The following is a 23,862-nucleotide window of genomic DNA, read 5'->3' on the forward strand; positions in this document are numbered from 1 at the left end:
CTTTCTACCACTTGATCGAGTTGGTTACAGAAGATTGTGCATTTGTCACGTAGTTCTTGTTTCATGGTTTTCATTTCTATCATTCGTTTAAGGACTTCTCTATATTGGTTATTCTAGTTAGCCATTTGTCAAATCTTTTTTCAAGGTTTTTAGTTTCTTTGCACTGGGTTCGTACTTCCTCCTTTAGCTCGGAGAAGTTTGATTGAAGTCTTCTTCTCTCAACTCGTCAAAGTCATTCTCTGTCCAGCTTTGTTCCGTTGCTAGCGAGTAGCAGTGTTCCTTTGGAGGGGGAGAGACACTCTGATTTTTAGAAATTTCAGCTTTTCTGCACTGCTTTTTCGCCATCTTTGTTGTTTTATCTACCTTTGGTCCTTGATGATGGTGACGTACAGATGGGGTTTTGGTGTGGATGTCCTTTCTCTTTGTTAGTTTTCCTTCTAACAGTGAGGACCCTCAGCTGCAGGTCTGTTGGAGTTTCCTTGAGGTCCACTCCAGACCCTTTTTGCCTGGGTATCAGCAGTGGAAGCTGCAGAAGAGTGAATATTGCTGAACAGCGAGTCTGATCATTCCTCTGGAAGCTGCCTCTGGAAGCTTCATCTCAGAGGTGTACCTGGCTGTTTGAGGTGTGGTGTGTCAGTCTGCCCCTAGTGGAGATGTCTCCCAGTTAGTTTACTCAGGAGTCAGGGACCCACTTGAGCAGGCAGTCTGTTCGTTCTCAGATACCAAACTCCATGCTGGGAGATCCACTACTCTCTTCAAAGCTGTCAGACAGGACATTTACATTGGCAGAGGTTTCTGCTGCCTTTTGTTTGGCTATGCCCTGTCCCCAGAGGTGGAGTCTACAGAGGCAGGCAGGCCTTCTTGAGCTGCGGTGGGCTCCACCCAGTTTAAGCTTCCTGGCCACTTTGTTTACCTACTTAAACCTCAGCAATGGCAGGTGCCCCTCCCCCAGCCTTGCTGCCGCCTTGCAGTTAGATCTCAGACTGCTCTGCTAGCAATGAGGGAGCCTCCATGGGCATGGGACCCTCAGAGCCAGGTGCGGGATATGATCTCCTGACGTGCCGTCTGCTAAGACCCTTGGTAAAGCACAGTACTAGGGTGGGAGTGACCGGATTTTCCAAGTGTTGTGTGTCACAGTTTCCCTTGGCTAGGAAAGGGAATTCCCTTCCCCTTTGTGATGGCTCACCCCGCTTCCGCTCTCATTCGTTGGGCTGCATCCACTGTCCTGCACCCAGTGTCCAAGATGCCCTAGTGAGATGAACCTGGTACCTCTCTTGGAAATGCAGAAATCACCTTACTTCTGTGTTGCTGGCGCTAGGAGCTGGAGGCTGGTGCTGTTCCTTTTCGGCCATCTTGGCGCCACCCCCCCTTTTCTTTTTTTTAAATGGAGTCTCACTCTGTGGCCCAGGCTGGATTGCAGTGGCATGAACTCGGCTCACTGCAGCCTCCATCTTCTGGATTCAAGTGATTCTGCCACCTCAGCATCCCAAGTTGCTGAGATTATATTGTGGGATCTGGCCAGCAGCCTACAGTGTAACAGGCCTCTTTCTTTGTTCTCAGGTGGATTGGCAGGTCAAGAAATAAAAGACACACCCATGATAGTGAAAGTGGTTCCAGGGGGGGCATTGCCTTCTGGTCCTGTGATGCCACCAATGCACTGGATAAACCAGCATTTATTATTAAGTTTAGTGAGGGCGGGGGTCGGTTAGTGAGGGATTTAGGGTCATTTGATTATGAGGTGAGATGGTCACATGGGGTTGAAATAATTCTTTAATATAACATCGGTATGCAGAAGTACAGTATACAGAGATAAGAATTTACATTATAGTGTGTGCATCAGTAATTTCTAACAGAGCCTTAAAACAGAAACACAGTCTGTCCGTATCCTATGACTAACAAGATATTAATCAGCAGTAACAGCTGCAGGAAAAGCTAGTTCCAAACAATCAATAGAAACAGGACGTGAAGCTAGACAACCAGTTAAACCAAAAAATTCTCAGAAGGGAGTATGCCTAAACCCTGAAGAGACCTAGAAGAGCTGTCGCCAGATAAAGGTATTTATAACCCTATCTTATCCATATATGCCCCTCATGTGTCAATTTATAGACTCTCCACAGGTTGCAGAGTCATTCCATTCCCAGAGCTATGAACATCTACTTTTCTGAAATAGGAATCTTGGTTATGTGAAACCTCCCTGACTACACGTCCATTTATAGGCTCTCTGCAGGGGGATGTACATCACGCGCTGTTGGCTCATTCTGGCAGCAAAACCTGGCATTGTCTTTACACAATCCTGCAGGCAATTTTGAATTTACAACAATCTGGAGCATTTCATCTTTTGTTCCATAGCACTGGTTTCAAGGGGGTCTCCCTACAGGACTACAGGTACGCACCACCACACACGGATAATTTTTGTATTTTTAGTAGAAACAGGGTTTCGCCATATTGACGAGGCTGGCCTCAAATTCTTGACCTTGTGATCCACCTGCTGTGGCCTCTGAAAGTACTGGGATTACAGACGTGAGCCACTGCACCCGGCACATAAACCACACATTTCTTTGGGTTTTCGAATTCCAGCCCAAGAGAAACAATTTGATATTTGAGGAATGGCTGCACACAAATATTTGCACACAAATAAAAATGTTTGTAGATTGCACCACACGAGGGAGACTACCGGTATGACTATCAGAATGAAAATATCAAGAGTTTGGAATATGCGCCTTAGGCAGGATGCAAACCAACTACAATAGAATAGATCAAAGAAGCCAGAAGAGACTAGTCATTTTAACCAGGCAGCACATTTGTTGATTTTTACAACTGAGTCTCTATAATGCCCGATGTATTTATCCATGTGCAACGAGAAGTGTCAGAAACTGACAGGCTCCCCCCTGCTTAGCTGGTAGGGAGCAATTCTATTTTCTAGCATTGCATGCCTATGTTAAATTAAAACAGGGAGTGAGAAGAATAGGCAAGTATACAAGTAGAAGCCTAAAAAAAAAACTCCATATACTTGAGGAAAAAGTGTTAAAGATGCAGCTAAGGGCAGCCTTTGGGTGGACTAAAGGATCTCCTGTTATGTAAAAATGTGTTGGCCAGGTACAGTGGCTCGTGCCTGTAATCCCAGCACTTTGGGAATCCAAGGCTTCCGGATCACCTGAGGTCGGGAGTTCAAGACCAGCCTGACCAATATGTAGAAACCCGGTCTCTACTAAAAATACAAAATTAGCCTGGTGTCGTGGTGCATGCCTATAATCCCAGCTACTAGGGAGGCTGGAGCAGGAGATTCACTTGAACCCAGGAGGCAGAGGTTGTGGTGAGCCAAGATTTTGCCATGGCACCCCAGCTTGGGCAACAACAGAGAAACTGCATCTTAAGAAAATAATAATGTGGTTGACATGATATATCTGACACTGTTAACTTACTCTCAGAAGCTACTTCTTGTGAAATCCTAAGCATTATTCTGGGAAGCAAAGGAGACAGGCATAAGCAAGGACAAATTAAGAGAGGTAAGAGTCTCATCATGATTGACAGTCTTGTTCTGACATCTTGAGAAAAGCTGTCCACAGTGTACAGTCAACAACTTGTTGTCGTGCTTTGCAGTATAAGTGTCTCTAAGTGATGGTGTTGAGCATTTGGAGAGCTCTGAGTGGCCCACACCTCAGACATGAGGGTTTTCCCATGAAATTTACATTGAGTTGTACACCTCTAGCTTATATGGCTTGAGGAACAGAGCTGTTCTTGTTCTTAGTGATTTCATTAGAGAAAATTTAATTGGAAGAACTAAAAGAATTCAGGGTCCAGTCCAGTCTACCGTAGATTGTAAATGCTCAAAGATAATGAACAGTGGTTCAATCTGGTAACAGGTATACTACAGTTTTTCTTTTCAACATAATTTTTCTCTAAATAGGAGTCTGCATTTTTACCAAAGATAATTCCAGTAGGATGAATTGTTTGCAAAATAGGTTGACTCTCACCAAACTTGCCTAGATTTTTTACCTAAGTTCAGCAAGAGTGGCAATGGACCATAGAAGATCTTTTTAAACTTTGCGTTCTTAGAAGTTTTATAAGACTCTCAGATTAAGTTTCCAAAAACCTCTTGAGACTCGGAAGCCAAATCAAGGCCAACTTCAGACTTTCCCTGCATTCCCTATGGGTTTATTCTATGTATAGAACATCCCAGTCAAAGCCTTAGTAATATAACCAATGTTTTCAAATGTGTCATGTTATAAAGAGAGTAGATTCTTACTGAACTTGTGCAAATAACTTTATTACCATAAGCATATGAATACTTACAAATAGTTTCCCAATTCTGAGGTACTCAGATTGGGAACAAAAGCAAATGTTTTGACTTTTGTTTACAAAAGTATACTTTATCAAATTTCTGTAAAGTATAAAGAGCTTAAAAGAGAAAGTCTATAAATCTGGAGAATAAAACATTCAACGAATCAGCACGTTTTCAAAGAAAAAATTATGAGAATATTATCCTTTTGATTATTAAGTCCAATATAACTGAGTTTTTTTTCCTCTTTGTCTTGAATTTCATGAAGGTATCAGCCTGTTCATTAAAATTTTGAAAGTTCTCAGAGACTCCAGTGGTATGATCCTGAAGTTATCAGAAACTTGTATTCAAGAGTCGTTGTCAGAGTCTTTTCCATATATCTCCTTGAAGAAAAAGCAATTTTGGACTGTAGCTGACTGTAAATAATTCGAGGAAGAATCAAAGCAACGGTCTGGGAATGACAAAGATTTAAAATGATCATGGTTAAAAATCTAATGAGATTTTTATTAGGTTGATTATGGTAAAGACACAACTCACATAGAAATCTTGTTACTTCTGTGGCATACGACACTATGACTGATAACATATTCGATTTCCAAAAATTTCATACGGTTTTTAGAACTCTTTTTTTTTTTTTTTAATTTTTTTTTTCCTTGAGATGGAATCTCACTCTGTCGCCCAGGCTGGAGTGCAGTGGCAGGATCTCCGCTCACTGCAAACTCCACCTCCGGGTGCACGCCATTCTCCTGCCTCAGACTCCGGAGTAGTTGGGACTACAGGTGCCTGCCACCACACCCGGCGAATTTTGTTTTTGTGTTTTCAGTAGAGATGGGGTCTCACCGTGTTAGCCAGGATGGTCTCGATCTCCTGACCTCATGATCTGCCAGTCTTGCCTCCCAAAGTGCTGGGATTACAGGCATAAGCCACTGCGCCCAGCCTAGAATACTCATATTATTAACATTACCATAAACGTTATTTAGAGAAGGTTTAGCAACACTTATCACTTATTTGAAAATGCTTTATATATATTTTAACATATAAAATATGGTGGCTTTTCCATTCAGCTTCTGTTTCATAGCTGGATTCCTGAGTTCTTCGTGTAGCCCATTAATAATTAGGGCCAAAAAAGCATAGTCTTACATATGTTCAAAAACGTCCTTAGGTAATTCCGGTACTTCTACTTCAAAATCATTGACTTAGTTGTAAGTTCTACCTTTTATAATAAGAGTTCTCCATCCTCATTACATGTTACTAGTGTCAGGGAAGACTTAAAAATTATCAATGCCTGGGTCCCTCTCCAGACCTTTAAACTGGAACTCATGGGTGGGGCTTGAGCATCCACTTTTAAAAATGTTTTCCAGTGATTCCAAAGTGTAGCTATATTTCCCATCAGATTTCTCTGATTTCTTGTGGCCTTCACTTTTTTTCTATTTTGGTATCATGATGAATTTCAGATCTCATTTCCTGTCTTATGCTTTATGTCCCCTGGGGTAGGGACCTTGCCTTCTTCGTTTCCGTATCTTTTTTGAACAAGTGAATTAGTCATCAGGAAAAAGTCTCCACCACACATACATTGTGTTCTGAGTCTCAGGTTCACAGGCTGATCCTAAAGTCTTTTTCCTCCACAAGGTCAGAGGTTGCTTGTGATGAAGGGAGTGGTTAAGTCTGTAGTGCAGATGGTGGAGGGGAGTTCACCCCGTTTTTAGGCATAGCATTGGAACTAAGAATTTTATGTCTATATGGGTGAAGGGGCAGGGATGTGTAGGAAGACAGTTCTAATTAGGATGGAGGAATTATACTAGGAAGTAGAGGTAAAAGAAGTGAGAAGAATTAGTAAATAGAAGAAATGTGAACTTACCAAATAGGCTAGTGTAGACCCCTGGAGATTCTTGATTAAGTGAATTAACTAGATTTTAGAAAGGTAATGAGGCAGTCATATGCAAGGAAGGTTTCAAAGTCTGGAAACAAGAAGTCAAGCAACACTTTGAGAAGTGGTTGAGCTTTATGGGAATGGAGAGAATTACACTATTGAGAGATGTGAAAAATAATGAAGAGGGTTTCATAATGTGAAATTGTGTTTCTCATTTGAATCTGAGAAATAAACGAGACAATTATGGCTAAAAGATATTGGGGTAGAGGGAGCATACAGGCCAGGGAGAAAGGGAACTGCAGGAATTAGTGCTGAGAAGCAGGAGTTTAGTGGACGAAGGAGGAGATCCAGTCCCAGATACAGGCCAATAAGTCTTTTCCCTCTCCCAAGCATGGCAGTCAGCCTGCAGGAAGTGGTACAAGAGAAAAGGCCATCATACCTGCCAGACTTCCTGAAATACAGAAATGACATCATGGCTGCTATGTCAGATCAATGCCAGGATAGATGTCCTCTTCCTGAAGAAGCTGTCATGGAAAGAAAAGAAAAGAAGAAATGGAGATGATGTTACTTTACAGGGGGGAACCTCAGGAACCAGCATGTAACATGAGGTAGTCTTTAATTGTTTCTTCAAGGAATACATTATTTCTGTTGGAAAGTTGATGGGAGATGATTATCTTCCTGCAATTTTTTTTTTCCTCTCTCAACTTGTTTCTAGGTTTTTTTATCAGTCCTCTGTCAATTCTCTACTGCACTCAGATATTTCAGAAAGATTTCGGATGTGTGAAAGGCTGATCGCTATTTTCTATGTCAGTAGAACTATCCACCTTTACAACTTTTCATGGTTGCCTCTTTTTCTCAGTGTCTCTGTGGTGGCGGCCATCAATGAGACCCTGCCAGGTCTCCGTGTCAGGGACCTGATTGACAGAAGGCCCAGGTCAGTGCATTTCAAATTCACCACCTCCTTTGCACAGAAAGCTTCCTTCCCACAGGCTCGAAGCAAGGGCGTGTAAGCAAACCTAGTTCTCTGAGGCTCTCTTTAACTCTAATGTGTGACTGGTTGGAGGACTCCCCATCAGCCTTGCAAAAACTCTATTAGAACTGCACTGAGTGGTTCTAATAGAGCTTTTGAGGTCTGTGGGTTCTCCCATACTACCTTCATGCCTGCCCCACATTCCCTCACAGGTGTCTTCCCTGATAATTTATCTTATTTGTCTAGTCCTATCCTGGATGCATCTCAGTTGGTTAAAAAAAAAAAAAAAAAGAATACCAGGATTGATTCTTTACACTTAGATTTTTTCCTTTCTCTCCCACAAGTAGTCAGTAACCATGTCCTAGTGTTTTGTGTTACCTTTTTTTCTATATATATATGGAAATAGGTACTGTTGAGGGGCACATCTTATGTGTCAGGCCCTGTGCTAAATACTTTACCTGTACCTCATTTAATTCACACAGTAACCCTGTCAGTTACACATTATTTTCTTTTTTCTTTTTTCTTTTTTTTTTTTTTTTTTTTTTGAGACGGAGTCTTGCTCTGTCGCCCAGGCTGGGGTGCAGTGGCCGGATCTCAACTCACTGCAAGCTCCGCCTCCTGGGTTTACGCCATTCTCCTGCCTCAGCCTCCCGACTAGCTGGGACTACAGGCGCCCGCCACCTCGCCCGCCTAGTTTTTTGAATTTTAGTAGAGAGGGGGTTTCACCGTGTTAGCCAGGATGGTCTCGATCTCCTGACCTCGTGATCCACCCGTCTCGGCCTCCCAAAGTGCTGGGATTACAGGTTTGAGCCACCGCGCCAGGCCTACATATTATTTTCATATTACTGATGAAAGGACAGAAGCTTAGAGTAGTGTAAAAACTTTCCTGGTGTCATATGGCTACTAATAGGAGGATGTGAGATTTCATTCTGGGCCTATTTGACCTCAAGGCTACGGATGACAGTAGTAATAGAGCAGCTGACATTGGTTCGTCTGTGTGGCATCTTGTTTCATTGGCTGCAATAAACCTTTAAAAGAATCATATGAAGCAAGCTCTCTCATGCTTCAGGATATGAAAGAAGAACAAACTAAACCCAAGCACAGTGAATGAAGTAAACAATATGGGTTAGAGTGGATAAAAATAAAATGGAGAATGAAAAAAGAATGCAGTAAATTAATGAAACCAAAGTTGATTCTTCAAAATAAATCAAAAAAATTGACGACCATTAACTGGACTAAGAAAAAAAGAGAGAAGATTAAAATTACTAAAATCAGAAATGGAAATGGAGTCCGAGCATGGTGGGTCATATTTTAATCCTAGCATTTTGGAAGGTCACAATGGGAGGATTTCTTGAGATCAGGTGTTTGGACCAGCATAGGTAACCTCAGGAGATCCTGTGTCTACAAAAAAAATTTAAAACCAATTAGCTGGGCATGGTGGCATGCATCTGTAGTCCTATTATCTTGGGGGGCTGAAGAAGGAGAATTTCTTCAGCCCAGGAGTTTGAGACTGCAGTGAGGCACATTCACACTACTGTATTTCAGCCTGGGCTGGCCTACAGAGTGAGAGACTCTCTCTCTTTCTCTCAAAAAAAAAAATAAGAAAAGAAAAGTAAAAATGAAAAAACAGAAAATGAAATGATTACTACCAATTCTAATAAAATAATGATTTTGAAATTACTGTAAGTAATTGTATGCCAATAAATTGTATAAACTAGATGGAATAGACAAATTCCTAAAAAAACACAAAAATATGACTAGAACTATAACCAGTAATAAGATTGAATCAATAAAAGCATTTGATGAAATTCAATATTTTTTCATAATAAAAACATTCTAACTAAGAATGTAAGGAAACCACCTCAACATAAAGGCAATATATGAAAAACCCAATGCTAACATCATATTCAACGGAGAAAGACTGAAAGCTTTCACTGTTTGAGCAGGAACAAGACAAGGTTGCTGCTTTGGACACTTCTATTCAATGTAGTATTGAAAGGTCTAGTCAGAAAAATTAGGCAAGAATTTTTAAAAAGACATTCAAATTGGAAGAAAGGAGTAAAATTATTTCTGTTCACAGATAACTTGAACTTATATCTAGAAAATCCTAAAGATGGACAAACCTATTAGAATTGATAAATGAATTCAGTAATGTTCCACAATACAAAATCAACATTCAAACGTCAGTCGTATTTCAATACACTAACCATGGACCATCTGAAGGGAAATTAAGAAAAAAATTTTAATTTGTATTAATATCAAAAAGAATAAAATACTTAGGAATAAGTTTAACCAAAGAGGTGAAATGATTATACCTGAAATCCATAAAATATTGCTTAATGATGACATCAATAAAATGAAAGACATTTTGTTTTCATGAATTAGAAGACTCACTATTGTCCGGAGGACAATGAAACCCAAAGTGAGCTGCAGATTCAATATAATTCCTCTCAGAGTCTCAGTGACATTTTTGCAGTAAAAGAAAAATCCGTTCTAAAATTTATATTGAAACTCATGACCCTAAATAGACAAACAACTTTGAACAGGAAGAATGAAGCTGGAGGACTCACACTTTCTGATCTCAGCATTTACTACAAAGCCCCCGTAACCAATACAGTGTGGTACTGGGATAAAAGAGGACATTGACATTAATGAAATGGAACAGAGACTGCAGAAAGAAATACTTGCATATATGGCCAAATGATTTTCATCGAGTGTGCCAAGATCGTTCAATGGGGAAAGGATAGTGTTCTCACCAAAAGATATTGGAAAAGCTGGATATCCAAGGGCAAGAATGAGTGGAACCTTTACCTAGCATCATATACAAAAATTAACCCACAATAGATCAGATATCTAAATGTAAGAGTAAAATCTATACAACTCTTAGAAGAAAACATAGCATAAAAACTTCATGATATTGCATTTCACAATGATTTCTTGGTAGTAACAACAAAAGCATAGGCAACAAATAAAATGGATAAATTGGACTTCATAAAAATCAAAATGTTTTATATATCGAAGAACATTATCAAGAGAGTAAGAAGGCAACCCATGAAATGAGAAAAATATTTGCGAATTATACGTGTGATAAGAAATTAATTTCCAGAATACACAAAAAACTACAAGTTAACAACAGGAAACATCCAAAAACACAATTACAAAATAAACCAAGGATTAAAATAGTTTTCTCCAAGGAAGATATACAAATATCCGATAAGCCCAAGCAGAGATCCTCAGCATCACGAATACTTAGAGACATGCAAATCAAAACCACAATGTGACACCACCTCACACACTTTAGGATGGCTTTGATAAACAACAACAATGACAGCAACACAAAACGACAAGTATTTTCAAATAGACGGAAAAGTTGGAGCTCTAGTGCATTGCTGATGGGAATGGGAAATGTTATAGCCACTGTAAAAAGTGGTGTGGCTGTTTCTCAAAAATTTAAACAATAAATTACCATTCGATCCAGCAATTCCACTTCTGGACATACTCCCTATAGAATTGAAAGAAATGTGAACAAATATTTGCACATTGATGTTCAGAGAAGCATTACACACAATAGCCAAAAATGGAAACAATGGAAAAGTCCATTGAAAGATAAGTGGGTAGGGAAATGAGATATATCTATACATCGAAATGTTATTCAACCTTAACAAGGAATAAAATTCCAATACATCGTGCAAAGTGGATGAACCTTGAAGACATTATGCTAACTGAAATAAGCCAGACACGAAAGGATAATTATTCTATAATTCCATTTATAAAATAGAATAGCCAGTTATATAGAGACAGAAAGTAGAATGGTATGTGCTAAAGGTTAGGGGGAGAAGGAGTGAGAGTTACTGTTTATTGGGTACAGAGGTTTAATATGGTAAAAGGAAAAAGTTCTGGAAATGGATAGTGTGATGTTCACACAACACTAAATTGCATACTTAGAAATAGTTAATGATAAGCCTTATATTGGATATATATAAAGTGTCCTGGTAGTCTTACACTCTATAAATACACACTTTTTGGCATAGCCCCTTTCCTGCCATGCAGAACCCCAGAGGTGAATCTCCCTATGTCTCCAAGTGTGCATCACTCACTGTCCTCTGTGCTGTGTCCCACGTGCTATGCCAACAGCATCATACAGCCGGTGACTTCAGAGCCAGGACACAGCTCAAGAGTCTGCCCCGAGGCTCCCTCTCTTTTAATTTCCCTGCAGCCTAGCCTTCACACCAACTGACAGTTCGATTTAGCCGAATTCAGGACAGGCCACCAGAGGTCTTTCTCCACACATGCTGGTCCCACACGAGGTGGAGTCAGGCAGGGCCAGTCACCGGAGAAGCCCGGAGCAGATTAGGGAGTGGTCTGAGCTGCCCCTTTCTCATCCAAGGGCTTTCCTACTCTCATTTGGGGGAAAAATGTGAGCTTCTTTCAAAGCCTCGGATGCTCCTTGTAGCTCATGCAGTAGGGAAAAAAAATAAAGACGTGGCAGAAAGGGATGTGTCGGTGACAGCGAGAAGCAACTTGACCTTGAGGACTCTCCTTCTTGTCCCTCTGTGAAGCCTCTTCCATCACATAGGGCTCAGGGCTGACAAAGCCCCCTCCCTACCTTTCTCAGGCTGGACACAAAGTCAGCCATGAGAAAACAGAAAAACAAGGAGAAGAGAGTCCGTAGAGACAAATAGGGAGGGTTCAGGAGGAGAATTTAGGATTTGCTTCTGCCAATGGGACACAGGCTGGGAATTAAAATGTTTTCCTAGGTCTTCTCTGAAAGGCAGATAGACACCACCTAAAACCCTATTGCCAGTGATGCAGGGATCCACTTACCAGAGACTTTGATCGTCTTGAATGCGGAACTTTCGCTGCCAGTGGCTGAGTTACGAGCCGAGCAACCATATATTCCGCTATGCTTTGCAGTAATTTCGCGGATAGAGAGCTCTTGTCCTGATTGCAGAAACTTCCCATCAATCGTCCAAGAATACTCTGCCGGTGGGTTAGAGTCCGCGAAGCAGTACAAGTAGAGTTTTTCTCCTGAACGGTAATAGGGGGATGAAGAGAAAATGCTGGGGATGCGTGGACCATCTGGAGTAAAGAGAATAAAGTCACAGGTGATGTCATCTGAAGGAAGGGGATGTTCCTGGTCTCTTAAAGGGACATAGTGTCCCTCTGAGCCAAGACACACCCTCAAGGCCCAGCCAAACCGCTCCTGTGTTCACTGAGCCAAAGCCTGGGATATTCTCCTGTTTCTCCCATCACAGGCTGTAGACTCCAAGTCTCCCATGACAAGAGCATCTCCTCCCCTTATATTTTTGTTTAAGGCTATGCATACCCAGAATTTCCCAGGGCAGGGAGCCATGGCCAACCCTGGTGTCCAGAAATAAAAGTGTCTGTACTTGGACCTGAGAGAGACTGAGATGTGTGGCCTGTGTTCCTTTGGATTTTAGCGGGTGGCCTGGTCCACACAGGAACCAAAGATACAAAGGACATCCAGCGTGACTGGGTCACTGGGGGTGCTACCAACTTGGTCCCATATTTCACATTAATAAGGGCCTGTGTCATGTCTTGTGACATTGGCTAGAATGAGGATCCTGTTTTCACCGGGTTGCTTTAGCCTGGGACTGTGTGGATAACAGAGAGAAGATTGTCCTGTGGCACCTTTGATTCCTCCACGGGCATCCTTCAATCAGAGTTGGGATCTCCCTCCCCTCAGCCCATGCGAGTCCTTGAAAACAAATAGCTGGTGTGTGTGTCACAAGACAGATGCATGATGATCTAAGGGCTCAAAGACTGTGAGGCCACCTGCTCTGTCTTAGGGAAGCACAGACATTCTCAAGTGTGAATTGAGCAGCAGTGTTGTGTCATGGACAGACACCTCAGTGGGAGTCACAGTCCTTGATACACCTCCCAGTCCCTCTCTAATCAGCTGACTGGCTGGCTCACCTTGGGTTCCTTACCTGGAATGTGCAACTGCTGGGCTCCTTACAAATTCCATCCTACTTTGCCCCCCTAGATGTGATTTCTCTGCAGTTTCCATTTCCAAGGACATTCTAGAGATGAGTAATAATGGGACTTCCCATTGTCCTGAAACCCTGAAGATACTGAGCAGCCTGGCCTGGGACTGGATATTTCAGCAGAAATAAGACAGGGGAGACCAGAGTCAAGCCTGGAGGTCAGTTCAGTCATCAGGCCGTGGAGGCACAAAGTGGGGTAGTTTTCTGCAGGTGTTTCATGCTGACTTACTTGAGCCAGTGACCAAAGATAGAGCAGAGTGCAAGGAATGATCTAGAAAGAGTGAAGGGGACAGGCAAGAGCTGGTGGCTTTGGAGCAGAACCATGTTCCCTGTTTTGGGTTCTTTAAGTTTCCTCTCCTTCTGCAGAGGGCAGGTGAGGACTAAATGGATCTTTCCAGAAATACATGTGGACATTTGCAAATGCAGAACGGACTGGTGGAAAGGGTGGGAATTAACTGCTGGAAATCTGGTCCTCGTGGACCATACGTGTTTGATGGATGTGAGACAAAGTTGGGGAGAAATTTTGCAAATATTTTCTTTCATTGGACACTCTAATCTCCGATTCCATGGGTTTGACTACTCTAGGGACATCATGTAAGTGGATTCCACAGTGACTCTGAGAAGAGACTGCTGGTAGCCGGGAGCTGGGAGTGGGGAGAATCAGAAGTTGTTCATGTGTGTGCAGTTTCATTTATGCCAGATCAGGAGGTTCTAGAGATCTGCTGTACAGCTTGACGCCTATAGTTCACACAGATTGAGTGTTTCTTATGCATCAGACTTAGGACAGAAAGTATTTTGGATTTCTGACATTTTTTGATTCGAAATATTTGTCACATACTTACTGCTTTAGCATTCCAAATCTGAAAGATTCAAAATCTAAAATGCTCCAGTGAGCATTTCTTTTCAGCATCAGATTAGTCAGCAAAAGTGGATGGTGATAGGCTAAATACATTCTTGCCCTTTCTTTTTCTCACCACTTTTCTAGCTTGGTGATTAGTTTTTGGTCAATTCCATACTGGCCATGCTGCACTTGTATGTTTTGAAGGCTTTGGGATGTGAGAAATAATGATTGCTATTTTCTATGTTGTCAACACTTTCCGCCTTTCCATGTTTGCATCTTTTTCTCAGTGTCTCTGTTGTGGCAGTCATCAATATGAACCTATCAGGTCAGATTTAGGACAGATTTTTCTAATTCTGCAAAAAAATGTTACTGGGATTCTGGTAGGGGTTGCGTTGAATCTGCAGCTCACTTTAGGTAGTATTGTCATCCTAACAATATTGATTTTTCCAATCCATGAAAATGAAATGTCTTCCCACATATTGATGTCGTCTTTAATTTCATTCAGTAACGTTTTGTAGTTTTCAGGGTATAACCCTTAGACCTTTTTGGTTAAAATTATTCCAAAATATTTTATTCCTTTTGATGTTAATGAGAATGGAAATTCTTTTCTGAATTTCCTTTCACATTGTTCATTGTTACTGTATAGTCTAAAGAATGATCTAGAAAGAGTGAAGGGCACAGGCAAAAGCTCGTGGTTTTCGAGCAGAAACATATTCCCTGTCCTGGGTTTTTGATTTTCCCTCTCCCTTAGCAGAGGGCAGGTGGCTCTTCCCTGATAGCCAGATAGACTTCACTGGAAAACATATTGCCAGTGCTCCAGGGATCCACTTACCAGGGACTATGATCCTCTTGATTATGAGATTTGTTCCACCAGTGACTGAGTTATGCATGAAACAGACATAGACCCTTCTCTATGTTTTAGTGGTTTGGAGGATAAAGAAGACTTGTGCTGATTGCTGGAACTTCCCATCAATCAGCCAAGAATGCTCTGTCAGTGGGTGAGAGTCTGTGAGGCAGGAGAGGTTGGGGACTTCCCCTGCATGCTAATAGGCGTATGAAGAAGAAATGGTGGGGGCGTCCAGGCCAACTGGAGCAAAGAGAATAAAATCACAGCTGATGTTCTCAGAGGGAAGGGAAAATCCTGGTCTATGGAAGGGCCACGTGACCCTGTGAGCTAAGTCACAACACTGAAGTCCCAGCCAAATCCCTGCTGTGTTCTCTGATCAGGAGCCTGAGACATTCACCTACTTCTCCCATCATAAGCTTTGGTCCCTGAGTCTCTCATGACAGGAGCAGCCTCTTCTCTCCCATTGGTGATCAAGCCTGAGCCTACTCTTAGGACTCATGGCCAGCTTTGATGTCCGGGGAGAAGGGTCTCTCTACTTGCACCTGAGAGGGACTGGGAGGCCTGCCCTCTGGCCATGTGTATTTGGGATGGCAGCCTGGCTCACAGAGGAACAGAAGATACTCACAGAGGAGATTCAAGGTGACTGGATCACTGCGGCTGGAACTCCCTGGGTTCTTCATTTCACATTCATAGGGTCCTGCAGTATCCTTTGTGACACCAAATAGACTGAGGGTCTTGTTGTTTTCGGACAGCTGCAACTTGCGACTGATAGGGAGGCTCTGACCTTTTATCCACCACAGGTAGCTTACATCCTGAGTGTCAGGATCACAAGATAAGATCACAGTCTCCGTACCCTCCCTGGGGTTTAAGTTGCTGCTGGAGATGTAGGGCTTGGGAGTCTCCACTGTGCAGATAACAGAGAGAAGATTGTCCTGTATGGCACCTTGATTCCTCTAAAGACATATTTCAATCAGAGAAGGCATTTCCCACTTCAGCCCACCCAAGTCCTTAAAAATCCATGGCAGGTGTGTGTGTTACAAGACAGATGCATAGCAATCTGAGGGCTCAGAGATTGTGAGGCTGCCTTCTGTATGTGGGAGAAGCACAGACTTTCTCAAGTGTGAATTGAGCAGCATCATTGCATCATGGAAAAACATGGGTCCAGCAGTCAGAGCCCCTGGTGCCTCTCTGAGTCCCTCCCTCTCCAACTGCCTGCCTGGCCCACCTTGTGATCCTCACCTGGAGCATGCAGTGCTAGAATCTTCTTAGTTTCAGTCTTACTTTGCTCCCAAGGTATGTTTTCTCTGCAGCTTCCCTTTCCAAGGGCATCCTAGAGACGGATGATGGAACTTCCCATTGTCCTTAAACCCTTTGGGTACTGGGAAAACTGGCCTGGGACTGGGTACTTCAGCAGAAATAACACAGGGGAGACCAGAGTCAAGCCTGGAGGTCAATTCAGTCATCACGGAGTGGAACAACAAGGTGGGGCAGTTTTCCCAGCTGTCTCATAGTGACTGACTTGAGCCAGTGACCTCTAAAGATAGAGCAGAGTCCAAGGAATGACCTACAAAGAGTGAAGGGGACAGGCAAGAGCTGATAGCTTTGGACCAAGACCATGTTCCCTGTCCTGTGTCCATGCCCTCACCTGCCCTTCCCCCTGTAAAGGGCAGGTGAGGACCGTATGGATCTTTCTAGAAATACATGTGGATGTTTGCAAATGCAGAAATGACTGGTGGAAAGGGCGAGCATGAACTGATGATGGAAGCCTGGCCCTCGTTTGTGTTTGGTGGCTATTAGACTAATATTTGGGAAGAAGTCTTGCAGATACTTTCTCTCATTAGACATTCTACTCTCTGATTCTGTGAGTTTGGCTACTCTATGTACCTCATCTCAGTGGATTCCAGAGTAAATCAGAGAGTAAAATAGTAGTTTCCAGGAGCTGGGGTGAGGGGAATAGGGCATTGTTCTGTGGGTGTGAGCTTTCAGTTATGCAGGATGAGGAGGTTCCAGAGATCTCCTGTAGATCTTCATACCTATAGTTCATACAGATAAAGTGTTCCTTATGCAGAAAGCTTAAAACCAGGTGTTTTGGAGTTCTAACTTTTTTTATTTTGGAATATTTGCAGTAGATGTACTGGGTTAGCATCCCACATCTGAAAAATTTTAAATCCAAAATGCTCCAGTGAGCACTTCTTTTTAGCACCACATCAGTGGTCAGAAGTGTTGGATTTTGGTGCATTTCAGATTTTGCATTTCTGGATTTGGGATGCTCAATTTGTAATATTGTAATTTTCCCATAAAAAGTTGTCAGGCGTTTAGACTTCATGTTATGATGTGACTCTAGTAACAAAACAAAACAAAACAAAATTTGAAGGAAACATTAAAATGTTGTCATCAGTGGAAATTTTTACTGATGGTCCAAGTATCTAAGATGAATTGCTGGTAGTAGTATTTCTCTTGATACCCAATTAAGGTTTAGGTGTGGGGTGAATTCAGCAGGATCACATTATGCTCAAAGAAAGATGCCAAAGGTGATTTGAAATTAGCAAGTCCTTGAGTAGAAAGAGTCCCGTTAAAGGGACAGAACTGGTCAGTGTGTCAATTACATAAAGGGAGGAATGATGCCGAGTTAAAAGAAGAGTAAATATATAAAAAACTCCCTGTTTCTAATTTCTGTGCAGAATTAGAAAAAATGGGGAGGAGCCCAAAACAGGTATGTGAAGTGCTGTCTTCATTTTCTCTCAACCTAAGGAAATACAGCTAGAGTTTAAGTTTGTGTGAATTAAGAAGAGTCTAACTGAGATGCCATTGGGTCATGTGTCCCCCACAAGAAGAATCCCAACTTATGAAAATGGCATCATCATGAAGAAACAATCGAATGTGGCCCAGGCAGGAAAACCATCAGGTAGCACCCCCTGGTCACCTCCAACAGGTCCCCGAATCCGGCAGTATTCCCATTCCATGAATGTTCCAGCCTTGGTAGTTGTTCCTTAACTACAAAATTTAAAAATTGCGATTGTCAATACAAAATGGTAAATATGAAGTTGAATATATTGCTCCACTTTTTCCCCCTACTCTTTTTGAACTTTCGTGTTTCATTTTTTGAAGTTTCTATTGACACATCCTCAAGCTAGGGATTCTTTCCTCAGCTGTGTGCATTCTACCAGTAAGCATCAAAAGCATTCTTCATTTTTTCTAACAGCATTTATTTTTTTTTTCTGGGACGGAGTCTTGCTCTATTGCCCAGGCTGGAGTGCAGTGGCACCATATTGGCTCATGGCAAGCTCTGCCTCCCGGGTTCACGCCATTCTACTGCCTCAGCCTCGCGTGTAGCTGGGACTACGGGCACCCGCCAGCACGCCCAGCTCATTTGTTTGTATTTTTAGTAGAGATGGGGTTTCACCGTGTTCGCCAGGATGGTCTCAATCTCCTGACCTCGTGATCCGCCCGCCTCAGCCTCCCAAAGTGTTGGGATTACAGACGTGAGCCACTGTGCCTGGCCATCTCTGAGGGATTTTAACGAGTTGTTGACTTTTGAGTTGGTTCAGCTGTTTACTTACTGTTAGAACCGAGTGACAAATTTCAAGAAATTTGTCAAAAACAAGAAATGGGGAAAGGATTCCCTATTTGATAAATGGTGCTGGGAAAATTGGCTTGCCATAAGAAGAAAGCTGAAGCTGGATCCTTTTCTTATTCCTTATACGAAAATTAATTCAAGATGGATTAGAGACTTAAATGTTAGACCTAATACCATAAAAAGCCTACAAGAAAACCTAGGTACTACCATTCAGGACATAGGCATGGGCTAAGACTTCATGTCTAAAACACCAAAAGCAAAGGCAACAAAAGCCACAATTGACAAATGGGATCTAATTACACTAAAGAGCTTCTGCACAGCAAGAGAAACTATGATCAGAGTAAACAGATAACCTACAGAATGGGAAATAAATTTTGCAATCTACTCATCTGACAAAGAGCTAATATCCAGAACCTACAAAGAACTCAAACAAATTTACAAGAAAAAGACAAACAACCCCATCAAAAAGTGGGCAAAGAATATGAACAGACATTTCTCAAAAGAAGACATTCATACAGCCAACAGACACATGAAAAAATACTCGTCATCACTGGCCATTAGAGAAATGCATATCAAAACCACAATGAGATACCATCTCACACCAGTTAGAATGGCAATCATTAAAAAGTCAGGAAACAACAAGTGCTGGAGAGGACGTGGAGAAATAGGAATATTTTTACACTGTTGGTGGGATTGTAAACTAGTTCAACCATTATGGAAAACAGTATGGCGATTCCTCAAGGATCTAGAACTAGAAATACCATATGACTCAGCCATCCCATTACTGGGTATATACCCAAAGGATTATAAATCATGCTGACATAAAGACACATGCACACGTATGCTTTTTTCGGCACTATTCACAAAAGCAAAGACTTGGAATCAACCCAAATGTCCATCAGTGAGAGACCACAGTAAGAAAATTTCGCACATATACACCATGGAATACTATGCAGCCATAAAAAAGGATGAGTTCGTGTCCTTTGTAGGGACATGGATGCCGCTGGAAACCATCATTCTCAGCAAACTATCGCAAGAACAGAAAACCAAACACCGTGTGTTCTCATTCATAGGTGGGAATTGAACAATAAGATCACTTGGACACGGGAAGGGGAACATCACACACGGGGGCATATTATGGGGAGGGGTTGGGGGTGGGGTTGCAATGACAGTTATACCTGATGTAAATGACGAGTTGATGGGTGCTGATGAGTTGATGGGTGCAGCACACTAACATGGCAAATACATACATATGTAAGAAACCTGCACGTTGTGCACATGTACCCTAGAACTTAAAGTATATTTTTTTTAAAAAAAGATTTTAAAATTAAAAAAAAGAAAAAGTCTCTAACCCCTGATCCACTAGGGAGGCTGATTTGAGTAATAATATACCTCCGTCCTCCTATTTGGCAGACTTGGAGTCATTACAATATTTCTTTACTGCAAAACAACATCTGGATAAATTGGTTTTGTTTGTGCAGGAGGCCAGAAGAACATGTCTGGGAATTATAAGAATGGATGGAGGAGCTGCCTATCCCTGTCCCACGGTCTTGTGCACAGATCAGTCTCACAACAGGAAAGAGCTCTGGATGGGTATACAGTGGAAGCTTATTCTCTTAGTGACTTGGGGACTTTGGCTCGAGATGAAGCCTGGCAGGAGTGGAAACTCCAGGTCATTTCTATGCCGTTCCTATTACCTGGGAGGTGGACCATTCCACAGTGTTAGCAGGAAGGGATTACAAGGCAGCCTAGTTAGAGCGAGTGTCTGGGGAAGGCCTAGAGGTGGAGGAAGAAGCTGTGCAGGACAGGGCTTTCCAGTTAGAATGAAGTGGGAGGTAGATGAGGGACACAGAGAAGCAGAGCGGGGCAGAGACAGCATGGCAGTGAACACTGGGGGCTACCGTGACTTCAGAGACCCCAGGGACCAGGTGCCCCAGTTCAACAGTCCAGGACCAGGGAGCCCTGAAAACCCTCCAGTTGCCAAAGGGTTTCGACTTACATGAGGTGGGGTGTCTTTAGGGGCAAGAGGTAGTGGGGGGATGAAAGATGGGTGTCAGCCACTGAAGGACAAGGGAAAGGAGTGGCCTAGACCTCCTAGGATTCTGCATCCGAGATCCAGTCTCTAAAGAGGTTATGGGTCATTCATTTCTTCATTCAATTCCTTCATTTGTTATGTGAGAGCACCTGAGTGTGTGTCTCTCACTGGGCCTGTGCTGGTGCAGGGTGTGAGTGGGGAATGAAAACAAGGTCCTCTCCTTTATCCTGTCATGCCAGTGACATGGACACTTTGGGAAACACAGGATTTCGGGTTCAGTGATAGGGGTTAAGATCTGAGGGGGAGGCTTGGACATTTTTTGCACTGACTCTGACAGTAGATGCAGGTGATTTAGTTCTGGAGAACGGACTAATCAGCTGACCATTTGCTCTCACTCCTCTGAGGTTTGGATGCCGAAGGTGAAAGGATTTGAGACAATAAATGACTACGGGGCCCTTGGATCCCAGTAATCCCTCACTTCTGGTGGAGGAGAGGATGGGCCTGTGGCTGCAGACAGACCTCATGTGACCCTGATCTGCCTTTTGTGTTTGTGTGACTCTGGTTCAGTGACTGTGCCTTCCTGTGCCTCAGTTTTCTCTCAGTCAAATAAGCTAAATGGCGAATGGACTGTGGCTTTTCATGCTATCTGTGAATAAATTGTAAATTCTTCACAGTCACCTGACCTAATGCTTGGCACAGTGGAGGTGTTCACACAAACAGCATTTATTATTATTCACTTCCATGAGAGAGCAACTTTAGGTCAGATCCCTGTGGACAAGCTGTTGCCAGGTACATTTTCTCTCTTCTGTTTCTGCTTCTGGGGACATTAGAATTTCTATGGAGTGTCCTAAGCCTCACAAGGCAGTTGACTGATGGCCTACAAAGCTTGTCTTTCTGTCCTCTCCACTGTGAGTGTCAGGTGAAGAAAACTCTGTCCTTGCCCAGATGAGGCTCTGAGGGCTGAGCCCTGGCAGTGAGCAGCTCCAGGAGACACAGTCCTCAGACAGCTGGTGAATCCTTGGTCCCAGTAAGCCCTGCCACAACCCAGCCCTGGCACAGCCTCCTCAGCTTTATCTGGAGTAAGGATTCGGGGACAGCGGACTGGGGTTGAGGTTTCTAGGGCTGAGCTTCTCTGAGAGTATTTCAAGGGGCCTCTTAGGCAAAGCCCTACTCAGTTCTCCAGGGTCTTTCTCAGGGTCAAGTTTATGAAGAGGACATGAGGTGCTTGGCTGAGGCTGATCTCCTCCTGCTGAGCACCCCCCCCCCCCCCCATCAGACTGTCCTTCCTGTGCAGCAAGTGTCTGCAGGGTCTGGAGGCAGGAAAGGAATTCTGATCTGTTGTGGTTTGTCTCCTCTGTGTGTGTCCTGCACTAAATGCCGAAACCCCAACATGGGACATAATGCAGAGAGGGACATAGGCACAGTCCAGGCCTGACCATCCTGTGTGTGCAAAGTAGAAGTGACCCCCACCCCCCAACACCCAGGGATCATGTGGAATCACTCACGGTATAAGGTGAAATGTCCAGTTACTGCTTTAGTCTCATCACATGGGTTTGTGATTTGAATGCTGTACGATCCTGTGTCATTCTTGGTGACATTCTGGATCAGCAGGGATGCATTGGAATATACTGTTTCTCGTCCACTGTATGCAGGCCCAAATATAATCATTTCAGTGTCTATTGTATATGCTGTAATGTAATGCTGGAGGTCCATTATTTGCCCTTTGTACCAGATGTAGCCAGCAATATTCTGGGGCAAATTGTGGACAAGTAGAAGAACATCCTTCCCCTCAGAAACTTTGGCTGGCTGAGCTTCAATCGTGACTTGGGCAGTGGTAGGCGGGTTCCAGAAGATTAAAAGTGATGCTAGGAGGTGGAGAGAACATCAGTCAATATTGAGACCTATGTATTGGGATGAAAAGATGGGGCCCTGGGTCCTGAGAAGATCTCTTCAATCATCAGCCTTGTAGACACACACACACAAACACACACACCCCTTTTTGTGTGTATGTGTGTGTGTGTGTTTTTGTCCTACTGTCCTACTGGGTCAAGGTCAGCACCACGACCCCCATTCATCCAACACTTCTGACCTCGGCATTTTTCTCTTTGAAATCCTCTTCCCCAGGGGTCTGCATGGTTCCCCCCACACCGCCCTCAGGTCCTGCTCACATCAGGGCGTCCTTAGACTTCTTTCCTGACACCTCCTTCAGAGACCCTGGGTCTTCCATTTCTGACCTTTTCGTGCTCTGCTCCCTCCGGTGCTTTTGCCAACACCTGACCTCACATTCTAGATCTCTTTGCGTGTCTGTCTTCCTGCCCATGACAGCATGAGCTCCATGAGGACAGGGACGTTTGTGATCTTGGTTGCACCCCAGTGCCTGGGACAGGCTGCAGACTCCTGCAGATGTGAAGGTTCCCAGGGACCTCCAAGCCAGGGCTATTTTTTTTCTCTTTCCCCAATTGTTGAGGTTTTTGCTGAGGACAGTGTTTCATGTCCTGCTTATATTTTCATCTGAAGTGTCATCTGATAATAGTTATTATTATCATTTTTCAAAATATGGTGGCCACTGATGCTTAACCAGGAGAACAGAACACTTGAGATTTTCCTACCTATTACCAATTCCAGTTCAATGTGATTTTCCTGTTGTGACCCTGTCCCTCTCTGGTATATTATCCCCAATCCAGGCTCCAACAGAGCCTTCTTTCCTTTATTTAATTTTTTTTTTCTTTTTGAGACGGAGTCTCGTACTGTCTCCCAGGCTGGCTTGCAGTGGCTTCATCTCAGCTCACTGCAACCTCTGCCTCCCAGATTCATGCAATTCTCCTGCCTCAGCCTCCTGAGTAGCTAGGATTACAGGAGCTCACCACCACACCTGGTTAATTTTTTCTGTTTTTAGTAGAGACGGGGCTTCACTGTGTTGACCAGACTGGTCTTGAACTCCTGACCTCATGATCCATCCACCTCAGCCTCCCAAAGTGCTGGCTTATTTTATTTTTTAGAACCCCATCCCCTCCAGGAGACCCCATCCAATCATTCTGCTTCCTCCTCCTGTCCTCTCCCAGGAAGTTCTCTCCTCACCTGTGAGTAGAAGCTCCTTCCAGGTGATGTGCAGTGTGTAGGGAGGCGCTGAGAGGGACCCCATGGCCTCTTCTGCCTGTGTGTTCTCCTCTGTGGAGATGAGTCTGGGATCCAGAATCTTTCAGAGCACAGCTGTCAGCTGTGCTGTCCTTCCTCCTTCTGTGCTGAGCCTCTTCGCGGGGCAGGAGCACTTCTCAGGCTTTTGGGCGGGGTCTGTGCCCAGGTCACCTCTCTATCCCCTCCCCTCTCAGTCCTGCCTCTTTGTCCCTCCTTCTCTTTTTCCTTTTGTCTGTGTGTCAGGTCCCTGGGAATTGTGGAGGCCTCTGCTTTTTTCAGCAGTGATTTTGTCACCAAACC

At 43.3% G+C, this 23,862-nt stretch overlaps 1 pseudogene; it reads right to left on the reverse strand.

Annotated features, from left to right (window-relative positions):
• Window positions 1-11,698: 11,698 nt before the first annotated feature.
• LOC139360198 (pregnancy-specific beta-1-glycoprotein 2-like) lies at window positions 11,699-23,569 on the reverse strand (annotated as a pseudogene).
• Window positions 23,570-23,862: the final 293 nt, after the last annotated feature.

The sequence above is a fragment of the Macaca nemestrina genome, chromosome 20 (assembly GCF_043159975.1).
Source record: "Macaca nemestrina isolate mMacNem1 chromosome 20, mMacNem.hap1, whole genome shotgun sequence".
NCBI lineage: Eukaryota > Metazoa > Chordata > Mammalia > Primates > Cercopithecidae > Macaca > Macaca nemestrina.